Source organism: Puma concolor, chromosome C2, assembly GCF_028749965.1.
Source record: "Puma concolor isolate L17-30 chromosome C2, mPumCon1.1.hap2, whole genome shotgun sequence".
Lineage (NCBI taxonomy): Eukaryota > Metazoa > Chordata > Mammalia > Carnivora > Felidae > Puma > Puma concolor.
Window position 1 is genome coordinate 87,998,793 of NC_141675.1, and position 12,531 is coordinate 88,011,323.

General features: G+C 43.9%; 1 protein-coding gene across 3 annotated transcripts in view; it reads left to right on the forward strand.

The window, feature by feature from the left end:
- Positions 1-5,448: 5,448 nt before the first annotated feature.
- TFRC (transferrin receptor) overlaps positions 5,449-12,531 on the forward strand; it is a 35,528-nt gene continuing 28,445 nt past the window's right edge. The window contains exon 1 of one of the 3 annotated variants that reach the window (XM_086675115.1): positions 5,449-5,468. The gene's annotated coding sequence lies outside the window, so the exon portion shown is untranslated. Of the gene's footprint in view, positions 5,469-9,625; positions 9,724-12,531 lie in introns of those variants that run through there. The other 2 variants (XM_086675114.1, XM_086675116.1) reach the window with 2 other exon arrangements.

A 12,531-nucleotide genomic window follows, 5' to 3' on the forward strand; every position in this document is an offset into this window, starting at 1 on the left:
CTGTGCGGAGCAAGAGGGCTGCTGGCAAGGCTGAATCTTCATACTGGAGTCTGACATCCTCTCAGGAGGGAAAAGCCTCAAGAATTAGGATGAGTGGGTTGTTTGGCAATTGTGGAGTTCCAGCAAAGGAGCTGAATGGTCTTAAGGGCTGTTTTATTTAAGCTGTGATCGCCCCAGGAATTGCCCTTGTCCACGGAAAAGCTTGGTAGAATATAAGCTGCTACAGTTACAGAAAACAGCTGCCAAGCAGAAACCACTTTCAAGTCAGCTGGCCACACAGTGTGCCCTCCCTGTGGGGCGTGCTGGAGAAGCAGGCTAATGAAAACCTCTTTCCTCTACAATCTACTCAAATGTGTTCTGAAGCAACCTGGGCATCACCAGGGAGCTTGTTAGAAATGCGCAGTCAAGTCACAGGCCCCCACTGGGAACTTCTGAGTCAGAATCTGCATTTTAACAGACCCCCAGGAGACTCACATGCACAGTATAGCTTAAGAAGACCCAGGCTAGCGTCCAGGCTCCATGTGGATCTCAAAATCTACTTTAGTTTGATTCAACCTCAACACCTGCAGGGAACCTGCCTTTTCCTTAGTAAAGTTAAGGGTGGACCTGGGATTTCCCTCCGTTAATGCGGACAGCACTGGGCTCAGCAGGAATGCCTCCTGTTCCCTGGATTCTCTTTCCCTTTGGAGCTGCCACTGCCTACATTTGAGTCCTGTGTTGGACTTCATTACACAAGCCAGTGGGTCCCTTCAGATGCTTCTTTGTTTGAATCCAGTCTCAGAAGGGTAATCTTATGAGGTTTAGAAGTGGTTTATCAAGGGGCGTCTGGGTGGCTCAGTTGGGTGTCTGACTTCGGCTCAGGTCATAATCTCGCCGTTCGTGAGTTTGAGCCCCTCATCGGGCTCTGTGCTGACAGCTCAGAGCCTGGAGCCTGCTTCCGATTCTGAGTGTCCTTCTCTCTCTGCCCCTCCCTGTTCAGGCTCTGTCTCTCTCTGTCTCTCAAAATAAAGGTAAAAAAAAAAAAAAAAAAAAAAAAAAAAGTGGTTTATCATGACTACATTTTAGCTTGGCTGCTTTCTGCTTACCTGGTTGTGGGCTGTGGACCTTCATGTCATCAGTTAAGCAAATTCAAAATCTCACTGTAGCATAGGTTACTTCTGGGAAATGTTCTGAGAGATTGTTATTCCAGGCACACTGCACCTAGTGAGCTTGTCTTTATATCTTAGGGTCTTTTATTTTGTGCCGGTGACATCAAATTCCGTTACAAATTGGACTCAAACCTTCCTAAGATGAGTATGGTTGTAAGGTCCAGGCTGGAGTAAGTTACTCTACTCTGGGCACAGAGCTTCAGCCATCTGCCTATTGGACAGTATTTCAAAATTCCAACTTAAGATGTAGTGAAAGGTGGTTTTCAGATAGAAGATCTCAAAGATCTGAAGCTAGGCTATACCACTGAAAAAGCATGGCACTTGAAGTCAATTATTTTGTATTCTTTGTGCTTCCATTCGTTCACCTATAAAATGGGTATGGTGCCTATTTCACGGGATCGTTGGGAGGCTAAGATACTGTGTGTGACACAGTAGAAGCACCCCACCCAGCGCCTGGACGGGGTCTGGGCTCAGTGAATGTTAGTTGCTCTAGAACCCTGGCTCTGGGACACAGCTTCCCTACCATTTAAGAGACTGTGTGAGATGAACCAGGGCAAACCGGGCCAGCCCTCACAGATGTAGCCACCAAAAAGTTGCCTCCTTGACCACATTTCCATGTATGAGAAATAAAAATTTCATCACAATCATTTTCCAAACCAAGGGAACACTTGTCTACTTGTCTATATTAAGCTGAAGAAACCAAAAAGTTTCTGATGATACGGTATTTTTCCCGAACACTGGATGTGCTGACTTGGGAGTTAGATTTAATCATCTGCTTGCAAGTGTCTTCTGGACACATATGTTCATTTTCCCTGTTCACATCAGCAGCCACCGAGCACGTCACAGTGTTCTTTCAAAGGCCTCTTTAGGCAACGTTTGGCCACATGGCATACAGTTTACCATAAGTGTTCTTGTTTAAGATGCCAGATGTCCACCATGGAGGAAGAGAAACTCCCAACAGGAGTGAAAGAATTGCAAAGTACAGATGTCCAAAGGAGGAAGATGAAAATAAGAAACACTAAACAGATGTGCTGATATTTTGGAAACAAAGTTAATATGATTCTTTTCATTCAGTAACTCTCCTTATCAAAGGTAGCATACATTGGGAGAATTTAAGGAAATCAGGATCTTGCAAGGACAAATATGAGCACACCGCAATTCTGTTAAACGTTTCTGGAGCATCAGTTATACTACAAAATCTTGTGTTTAGAATGATCTGAGATTTCCTCCTCAACATGAATACGAATCCAAATTTTGAAATGCAATTAAAGCTGAAATGAAAACTAGATGGATTCCCCAGACCCCCAAATATTGGATCTTCTCAAATTGTCCTACTTGGACAGTCTCTGAACCTCTTTAGTAAAGATTCTGCCTTGGGGAGAAGACTGTATGTATACAGTCAGCTGTGCCATGATTAGATTCGTAAAGAGATAGTAAAGTGGAGTTGTTTAGAGCTGGGTTCAGAAGCTAGTTTGCCTAGGTTTGAATTCTGCTTATCACCACTTATTAGCCATTATGACCTGGGGCAAATTCTTTAACTTCTGTAGAATCCTAGTTTTTACACCTAGAAAACAGGGATAATGTTAATTGTTATTTCTAAGGATCATTATGAAGATCACATGAACTAATCCTAATACTGTAAAAGGATTAGAGTTGTTCCCAGCGCCCAGTAGATGCTCAGTAAATCCTAGCAGCGATTGTTCTGTTATCATTCGGTGCTGATGGCGAGGACACCCCCCGATGCAAGCAGGCTATGCTCCTTTCCATCATGAGCTGACTAGACTGGTGATATACTGGGACAGACAGTCTTGTACAGTGTATCAGACTGCAACAATGTATGGATATCACATTATCCATGGAAATGAGAGAAATGTGGGCTACTCGTACAATCAGCAAGTACATGGCAAAACTGGATTTTCAACTCAGGTCTCTCTGCTCCAGTGGCCAATCTGTTCCCATTAAACCCTGTTGAAAGGTCAGCATGAGTTGACAGTGTGCAGTGATTGGTAAGGTAGTGAATGGGGTGGCAGACAGATGGCCTTTGTAAAGGCGGTAGCCTCTAGGACAGAGGAACGTGATGTTCCACCCAGACTGGTCAAACCACGCTTCCAGGAGTGACCAGTGGGTGGGGGAGATGTGGAATTGTGTCCTGTGTTAGCCCTCGGAAGGGATTAGGATATTTAATCTGAAGAAGAGAAGACAGCTGTGGACATGAGAGCACTCTTCAAGCAATAGCAAATGGAGAAAGTAGAGGGAGCGACAGTTCAGTTTAATACAAGTAAAAGCTTTCTAACCATCTGAACTATCCAAAGCTCTCTGCTTTGGGAAGTGACAGATTTGCTCTCATTGGAAAGGTTAAGGAGAAGCTGGGTAATCACTTGATGGTATGAAGCAGAGGGATTTTGTTCAATTAATTCAATATACATTTATCGAACATCTGTTATAGGCCAGGGATGGTACAGGAGTTAAAGTTCCCGCCAAACTCGAAGCTCTATTTTGCCCAGATGAAACTAAATAGAACCTCATACCTTGCTCAAAACTCCAGCTGAGAAGACTGGCAAATGGGCATAAATATCCTTATAATCAATTTAGAAATTAATCATTCTGAATTCTTAATTAATTCTTATTAATTCTTCTTTCCTTGCCCTGAGTAACTTTTGCCACTTGCTCTAAAATAGGAGCAAACTTTTCCATAGTAACCTGGCTATTGCTCTTACTCTATGTTCTCCTGTGTAAGCTTCCTTTTAGTACAGGGGAAACAAAAAATGATTTAGTCAGCAGAATTAGGACAGGAAACTGAAGGTTCCCAAGTACATTTTTAAAGAAAAAAAAATGAAAAATAAAATGGAAAATAGTACCAGCCTCAAATATGTGAGCTGACAATCTACCTCCATTCTCTGGAATGCATCCTGTTCCAATGTGCAGAGCTCCACATTTTTATTTTATGACTCTGGTCCTAAAGTGATTGCCCTAGGCTTAGGATTCCAAGGTAAAGAAAATGGATACAGTTTGTCAAATAGGAGATGTGGTCAGGGCTGAATGTGGGTTAGGGTGGCTTCTGTGGTGGTTGCTATGAACACCTACTGTGCGATAGGCAGAGCTCTGCTGTGATTGGCCAAAGTGCATGCCAGGATTTGAAAGCATTTGAAAATAGTTTATGGGTGTTTTCTAACTCATAAAACCTCAATCAATATTTGCAGAAGTGTGGGGTGGTAGAAAGTTGAAACAGTGGGCAAAGTAACAGGGAAAAACCTTGGGAGTTGAAATTTAACTTTGAGCAAGTCATTTGTCCTGTACACTAACAAGACTTGTGCTCTGAGACAGGAGATGGCCTCCGAGTGTGGTTTTCAAACATAGGTCACAGCCCATTGAGATATCAATTTAATGGATTGAAATCAACATTTCAAAAATTAAACGGAAAGCTCCATAGTGTTTTGTACATAGCAAAGGTATTATTTCATGAAACTCTTATTTCTTGTGAACGCACACACATAAACACACATACACACACAAACATATACACACACATGTATACGGAGTTGTGAAATAAAATTTTACCAAAAGTTTTAGCATCGAGTGCCATCAAAAATATTTGATCCTGGGGTGCCTGGGTGGCTCAGTCAGTTGGGTGTCTGCCTCTTAATTTTGGCTCAAGTCATGATCCCAGGGTCATGGGATGGACCCCACACTGGGCTCTGCACGGAGCATGGAGCCTGCTTAAGATTCTCTGTCTCTTTCCCTCTGCCCCTCTCCCCCACTTTCTCTCTCTCTCTCAAATAAAGTAAATAAATAAATAAATTGAATCTAAAAAAACTAAAAAATTTTTTGACCCTAAGAGACCCCATTTAGCATTTGGACCATAGATACGACACCAGAAGGAACAAATGGTTTTGGATCCTCTGTTAGTGAGTTGGCATATTAATGTGTTTTTTAAAATTGTGATAAAATATACATAACATAAACAGATTAGTTAATTAATTAATTTTTGAGAAAGAGTGAGTGGGGGAGGGCAGAGACAGAGCCAGGCACAGGATCCAAAGCAGGCTCTGCGCTGATAGCAGCAAGCCTGATGCGGGCTTGAGCTCACAAGCTGTGAGATCGTGATCTGAGCCAAAGTCCAACACTCAACTGACTGAGCCACCCAGGTTCCCCCAAAAAGATTAATGTTTTTAAATGTAAGGAACAAAGTACTAAAATGAAGAACCTCCCACCTCCAATTTGCATCCTCTTGTACCTTTGGGTTTATGATGACTTTCCCCCTCCTCTACTCACCTTTTTTTTTTTTTTTTTTTCTTCCTAGGTTCCTGGTCTATAACTAAGGTAAGAGGTGTACATTTTGACTTTGATCTTATGGGACAAGCAGCCAAAGTTCCCTCTTGCTGCATCTGTGCCTGAGTTAGAGAGGAGAATGTGTCTACATGCAATTGTACATTTCTGTTAAAAATAGGTTATTAAAAACATTAACAGAAAGATTAACTAGAATCTACATAGGCATATAATTTGGAGCAGGATTTAGAGAACTACAGGTATATCCTAGTGGGCACATCAAAGCCTTATGTATCTTTTCAGATCTGGACATTTCGCTGTCATAGACCCCAGCTTGCTTTTATTTTTGCTTGTATTTAACATTTGCATCCTTGTTATCTGTCTTTTAAGTATAAATTCTGTTTCCCCATTTGTCTTCTGTGTCCCCTGTCTTTTCAGAGGTATAGATTTGCTTCATATCTGCTTATGAGTCTTTGCCTGACGCACAATACTACTACAGTAAATGTTAATAATAATGGCAATTAATTACCTTTTCTTCTCAGCCATTACCAATGAGTCTTTTTATTCTGTAATCAGGATATTGAAAGCCGTTAAAGACAACTTTCCTTTTCTTAAGTAATAGTTGCTTAGAACTTTCCCATTTCCAGGCTTTTCCCCACTCTGGCCACATTTTCTCAAGTGGCTTGGGCTCTGAACTAGCTGCACATTATATCTGTATAACCGTGTGGTTTAAGGAACTTTCCTACTTTTTAATTCACTGGCGAAGGAAATAAAAGGGTGTTATCTCCATGTGGCCAATGGGGAAACTGATACATGGAGCCATTAAACCCATGTTTCTACACCACAATCGGTAACAGCTCTGAGACCAGTTGCTGACTTCTAGGCTGGGATGCCTTTTCACTGTGTCAGTGGCTTTTCTGGCTTGTTTTTTTCCTGCAATTACTCTTTCACCAAATAGCAAGACTTCTGCTTTCATCTCCAGGTGAAGAAAAAAGGGAGAGGGAGAGAATTTTATAGCTGATGACTCCTGTACCCTTTTCTCCACCAGTAATTCCCCTGATGTGGCTGTCAGGTATTTCTGTAGACTAGGGTCTTTTAACATTGGCATGCCACAGGCTCCTTGTCACTTCAGAATCTTTGCGCAAATCATTCTCCTAGGCTGAAAGCCTCATTTCTTCCTCTTCATTGACCTAAAATCCTACACTAGTCTGCAGACATCTTCCATGTTACTTTTCTGCCTGACTCTGCTCCATCCTACCCAGGCTGACTCCACCAACGCTGACCAAAGTCTATCATGTGCCAGTTTACTGTGTGTTTTTAGGAGCTTGCGCCTGCCGTATCTCATTTAAACACACAGAAACTCTGCAAGGCAGGTATTTTAATCCCATTTTCAGTAAGCATGACTAAGAGAGATGAATTTTGTCTGAATGACCCATCTGTATGGCAGGGCAAACATTTAATTACCTAACACCTGCTCTTCTTATAGTCCTGTGAGATATCCTCTTCCCATTTATTTATTTATTTTTTAATTTTTTTTTTTCAACGTTTATTTATTTTTGGGACAGAGAGAGACAGAGCATGAACGGGGGAGGGGCAGAGAGAGAGGGAGACACAGAATCGGAAACAGGCTCCAGGCTCCGAGCCATCAGCCCAGAGCCCGACGCGGGGCTCGAACTCACGGACCGCGAGATCGTGACCTGGCTGAAGTCGGACTCTTAACCGACTGCGCCACCCAGGCGCCCCTCCTCTTCCCATTTAAAGCCCCAGGCCCGTCTCCCATTCCTTAGCTCAGCATGGCATATAAGCCGCAATTGTCCAGGATGGAGGAAAAAATTTTCCTTTCCCCAAACTGCAAGAATTTCAGTTCTAAGGTCTCTTACGTCTGAAGAAGATTGGACCTTGAATAATAGCCATTTCAGTTAGGCCAGATAGTTTAAATAAAGATGATGAAAAGCTGATGTCATTGCAAGCATCCAAATTATTGGGTCTCCAGAAGTGGGAGCTAATGTTGTGTAATAATGGCAACCACAATGACAACAATGAAAATCAGATTAAAAAAATAAGATGTTGGACCATTTGTATGGAATACCAAACAAAGCAAACTTGCCTCTCAGTGGGTATAGATTCTGCAACAAAGCAAGACAAATTTATATTCATCTACTTGAAATTGCAGAGGAGGGAGAGCCTGCAAAGCTTCTAGGGAGAAAGGGGTAGTAAAGGGAATTTAATTCCATAGTGTCCATTGTTGCTAATAAAAGATATGAAATTAAAAATATAATTGACATACTGTTTAAAGCGGTGTCCTCTTGGTTGTTTCATTTTAGTGACTGTAAATTCTTTCAGGTTACCTTTAAAAAAATTTCTTTTCATTATGGTAAGTGTACTTTTTAATTCCCATTCCCTATTTCTCCCATTCCCCCTCTGACTCCCCTTTGGTCACCATTAGTTTGTTCTCTATAGTTAAGAGTCTGTTTCTTGGTTTGTCTTTTTTTTTTTCTTTTCTCATTCATTTTATTTCTTAAATTCCACATATGAGTGAGGTCAGATGGTATTTGTCTGTCTTTCTTTGACTTATTTTGCTTAGCATTATCATCTCTAGCTATATCCATGTCATTGCAAATAGCAAGATTTTATTATTTTTTATGGCCAAATAATATTCCATTTTATCTGTACACCACGTCTTCTTTATCCATTCATCTATGGATGGACGCTTGGACTCCTTGCATAGTTTGGCTATATAAAATAGAGGTGCATGTATCCCTTTGATTTTGTGTGTGTGTGTGTGTATGTGTGTGTGTGTGTGTGTGTGTTTGGTAACCACCAGCAGTGCTATTACTGGCCCCAGGGTAGTTCTATTTTTAAATTTTGAGGAAAGTCCATACTGTTTTCCACAGTTGCTGTACCAGTGAATGTAAAATTTTTAATTTGGATTTTCGTAGGTTCCTCCTAACCTTGGTCTCCTTAGCCCGTTTGTCCATGTGGCTGTAAGATTTTCACCTCGATTCTAGCCATGTTTGTTAAGATCCCACAGGGCAAGGAAAGGGAGAAGGGACTCAGCCGGCCCATTGTCGGAATTTCAAGGCGGCCCCTCCACAGCTAATTCCTATCCGTCCCATTCCTCGATTTCACTTTTTCCTGCGTAGACCCTCTAAAATGCAGCTATGTTTCTGCTTATAAGATTTAAAAACATTCCTCCCTGGGGCGAGATTTTAAAGAACGGGGGGCAAAGGGAAGGGGGCGGTGCGCAAACCTCGTGGTACTTCCTGAAATTTAGCGCAGAATTGGGGGAAGAGCCGGAGCCCAAGCCAGGAAACGGATTTGCATTTTAAAGGATTGTTCATTGTCCCTCAGGGCTCGGACCTGGAAAGCGCTTTATCTATGACCCTTTTATGGCCCTGCCCGTTTTCTCGCTTTGTACCTGTTTGTAAACTTGTCCAATCTTCTTGCCTGGACCGACTAAAGGAGGGGAGCGGGTGTGATTGTTGGAAAGAGTTTAAAAAGTGACAAGAACCCTATTTTGTTGTGCATTGCACAACCTTATAATAACAATAATGGCAGTGAACATTAAAGGTCATCTACAATTATGCCCCCCTAATAAATGACTTGTTTCTGCTTTCCTTTTCATTCCCTCATGCATTAAACATTATGCAAAGCACTGTGCCTGTCTTGGTCCACGTGCATTTTTTACACATCCTAAATACAAACTTGCATTCTGCTTTTAATTCTTTTTCCTTTTTGCTTATCCTAAGCACTTCTGAGGCTGCAAAATATATACTCACAATATGTCTTTATTGGCTACCTAATATTCCAACTAGGGCATACACTTTAAGGAATTATTTCAGTGTTAAGTATCCAAGATGTAAAAGTAAACGCCAACACCATCACCCTTTGTACTGCAAGGCCTGGAGGTCGGTCAAGGTTAGACGGAGGGCTCCGGGTATCAAGGCTGCGGCCCGGGACGCGGCGGAAGGCGGCGAGGAGGAAGCCAGTGCGGGTTCCACGGCTCCTCCCGGCACCTGCAGGCTTGGCGCCTTTTCCCTCCGACCACGCCCCAACCCGCTCCTCCCCGCCCCTCCGCGCACACTAGTCGAGCGCCCTTGTCCCAGTGCGTGCTCACGGCTCGCCCAAGGCAGTCCATTTCCAGGGCACCTCTGGGGTGTACGTGAGGCAGGAAGTGACGCAAAGCCTGTGGGGGTCGGAAGAGGGCGGGGCCAGGTTATAAACAGCCGGTTGGGGGCGTACATCCCCCACAGAGCCTCAGCTTCGGCCTGTAGCGGCTCGGGCGGTAGCGGCCGGAGGGGGAGACTGTGTGAGTGACGCGCCGATGCTAGAATCTCGCCGACCCTCCCTGGCCTCCCCTCAGCCTGCTGGGCGGGTGCGAGCGGTCTCCGGTGCGGGCCCCCTTGGTGCTGTCCAGCTGCAGTGGGGGACCGCAGGGGGCGCGGGGAGGCTTGCGGAGCCTTCGGGAGGAGAGGGCGGGATGGAGCGGGGCCCGCGTGCGGGACTGGAAGGGGCCGCCGCGGCGCGGGGAGCGGGCTGCAGGTGCAGCGAGGTGGAGCCGCGGTGCGGAGAAGGGCTGCCCTTCTCTGCCTTTCTGCGCCCTTCTCGTCTCGCCGGGCGGCGAATGGTTTCTCCGTTAAGGCACTGAAGGCGGGATGAGGGGTACCCGGCTGTCGCTCTGCGCCCCGCCATTCTGCTTCCGGCCGTTCCTCAGGCCACCCCGATCCCTTGTCCTCACTAGCTCGTCCTTAAAAGATACAGGACCTCGTGGGACAGCCATAGGCCGCGGGCGCGGGAGTGCGAGCCACGCTGCCGCAGCGTAGACTGGCTCTGCTGGGAGCACGTGGCTACTCCGGGAAGTTTCCCCAAAGAACTGCTGTCGGGGTGCGCGGGTGACCTTGAGCTTGTAGCCCTACGCTCTCTCGGCGCCTACCCTGATCGTGGTCTCACTGCTCAAAGTGACAGAGCTGTCCTCCACTCGGTTACGAGTGTGCCCTGGGAATTTGATGTGAGCTTCTGTAAGCCGTGCGTTTGAACTCCGGCACAACCTGATCTTTCAGCGATGCCGTTGGCTTTGTGTGTGGGTTCTCAGTTTTCCCTAGGCAGAAGCTGTTTGAATGCCGCAGGTGCTGACTCGAAGAATATTCCGATTGCTCTCCTTGTTGTAAGATGGGAGATTCAGAAATAAGACTTCTACTTTGTGAAAGCTATGGTCTAGAGGCCAAGTGAAAGCTGTTTAGATTAGAATTGGCTTTCCCTTTCAGGAAATTAGCAGTATGGTTAAAGGGCTTGCTATATTGACAAATGTCTTAGACGCCCATTGTGTCACTTTCTAGTGGATAGCTTTCTAATGTAGTGGGTAGGGTGAGTAAGGAAATATTTTGTGACTTGACTTTTTTCGGTTAACATTTTTTCCTCTGTTTGTAGCGACCTTGGGTAAAGCAGGGAACTTAATTGTTTCTGCTTTCTCCCTTTTTTGGGGGGTGGGGTGAGAGGATTGAAGTAGGAAGTAGTTGTCCTCTTACAAAAGTACATGGATACCTGATATCTTTATTCCAGGCTTAGATAGGAGTTGGAATACTAGATGCTGATTCAGTTGCCTCTGAGCTAGGGAGTTTGACCTTACTGACAAAGACGTTTAAGGTGATTTCCAGAAGTTGTTGTCTACTGCAAAATTGAAGTTTAGTCTATTTAAAGTACTTCTTGGCTCTTCTTTTTTCTGTTTTCGATTATCATAAATTTAGTATACTTCACAAGATCTAGAACTTAAAACGTTTTGTCATCGATATGAAATATTTTCCAAAAATCGACTTACAGCATAGCACCTTTTAACTTTTCTTTGATAGAATATGGACTGTTTTTGTGAAGTAATGGTTGTGAACTTAGCCTGTACTGAAGATTGTTGGGTAGAGACAACAACTCCGCTAACCCTGCCCTAGGTTGTGGCAGTTATTTGCCTCTGATAACGTACTTAACTATAGTGGAGCAAGGTGCCCGGCGAAACTTGAATCAGACAACAACAAAAGCTAGTTAAAAATGATCCTCTGAGGCCTTTTGGAACCCTTCTCTGGATGTGCCATTTGTCTGCTGTCTCAGATGAGCACTGTACAGGTAGACTGAATTGGACAATCTTTTTACAGAAAGCTGAATAGAAATGAAGATTCTCCTTGTTTTCCTCCATGGGGTTTCATTTTAGACCCTTAAAGCTAGGAAAGAGCTTGACCATCCTGGGTAGACACAATTATTATATGTGTCCTGGGGGCCCTGAAGAAGTTTTGTAGGTTCATGTCATCTTTTCATTTCTCCTGCAAATGCATAGGGAAACAATTTGCAAAACAGGTATCCATAACCAATTGCTTAAGATCTTGGAGCCCCACCAGGTAACCTTTTAAGTTTTTCTACCTTTTTTAAAAATTTGTTTGTTTACTTATTTTGAGAGAGAGAGCAGGGGAGGGGCAGAGAGAGAGGGAGAGAGAGAGAATTCCATGCTGTCATCACAGAGCCCAATGCAGGACTCAAACTCATGAACCGTAAGATCAGGACTTGAACCAAAACTGAGTTGGATGCTTAACCGACTGAGCCACTCAGGTGCCCGTGAAGTTTTTCTACTTAAAAAAAAAAATTTTTTTAATGTTTATTTTTGAGAGAGACAGAGACAGAATGCGAGTGGGTTATGGCAGAGAGAGAGGGAGACAGAATCCGAAGCAGGCTCCAGGCTCCACGCTGTCAGCACAGGGCCCCACGCGGGGCTCGAACTCACAATCTGTGAGATCATGACCTGAGCTGAAGTCGGACGCTCAACCGACTGAGCCACGCAGGCGCCCCTGAAGTTTTTCTCCTTTTTAAAATCTCCCTACTATCCATGCTTTGTCCTGTGATTCCAGAATAAACCAGAGTAGTGGCAGAGATGGGAGATGATTCCAGTTCCAAGTGCAAGGTTTTCATTGTATTCTTTTTTATGTAATTTCCAAATGATATGAGAAATGAACTTTACATACATTTAAATATGTCCCCATACTGTTGAGAAATAAAATATCTTTCTTTGTTAATTATTCTTTGTATATTCCCTATCAAGTATAGGGTAGCGAAATCAATCAGAGAAGGCTTGGGGCGCCTG